The sequence below is a fragment of the Lupinus angustifolius genome, chromosome LG11, assembly GCF_001865875.1.
Source record: "Lupinus angustifolius cultivar Tanjil chromosome LG11, LupAngTanjil_v1.0, whole genome shotgun sequence".
NCBI classification, from domain to species: domain Eukaryota; kingdom Viridiplantae; phylum Streptophyta; class Magnoliopsida; order Fabales; family Fabaceae; genus Lupinus; species Lupinus angustifolius.
Genome location: NC_032019.1, coordinates 17,176,921 through 17,177,953, shown reverse-complemented (window position 1 = coordinate 17,177,953; position 1,033 = coordinate 17,176,921).

The window sequence follows — 1,033 nt, the reverse complement described above, 5'->3', positions numbered from 1 at the left end:
CTTTTAGAAATTTCTCATCAAACTTATATTCCTTATTCCATAAAGGAAACATTGGTTTTTTCTTAGCTTTTGAAACGAGATTTTGATACTCATAATGTCGATATGGTCTTTTACCCCTTACTTTGTTTTCAATAGCTAATTTGTATTTTATTTCCCCCGAAACCTTTCAAGCCTTCTTTATACAGTTGTTCCTTTGAGGTGAAATATTAGTTTTACTAGAAAGTTATGAGTTGATTTCTTTGTTTTAATTCTTTTTGTGAAGGGAGTAGAGTTTTTTCGATAGACAAGCAAATTGAAAATTTTACCTCAATTGTTCGGGCCACTAGGCCACTACAGACAGCGACAATGATGAAGTCAACAACGCCGGCAGTTTTGCCGCCAGCCACGGTTGCTAAACCACCTCATTTTTGGGTAGCGGGAAAGAGGGGTGTAAAGGAGCAACCACGGATGGCCATGGGTGCACGAAACTAGTGAAGAAGAATGTCCAAGGGGGCTGGACACCCATTCCACACAATCAAAAGGGGGTTGGACAACCACTAAAAAGGGCTAGAATCAGCCCATGCGGCCAAGGCGCCGCTTTAGTGTTGCAGCGATTTGGCTACCGCTACTACTGCCACCAACAAACCAAATAGAGCCAATGACAAAATCAAAACAACATGAATACATTTCAGCAACAAGAAAAGAAAGTAAATGGAATAGATGAATACCTTTTTAGAGTTCAGGGAAGATTAGGAGAAAACAGTGTTACTCTACCTCCTCTTTTTCAAGTTTTTGAATGTGCCTCCACTCTTAGATTTCTGAATAGGGTTTTGGTACTTGCTAATTTAGGCTTATAAAGGGGAGTTGGGATTATGGTCAGGATACCCTAATCTGGTTGGGCTAGGGGAAAAAGCCCTGTTGCCACAAACATTTGAAATTCTCATTTCTTCCTCTTTTGTTTTGAAATTCTTACCCCAATCAAAATTGGGTTTTACAGTTGTCCTTCTTTACTTGCTTTTCATTAGATAACAGGAGCGACAAAAGTTGCTTGAAG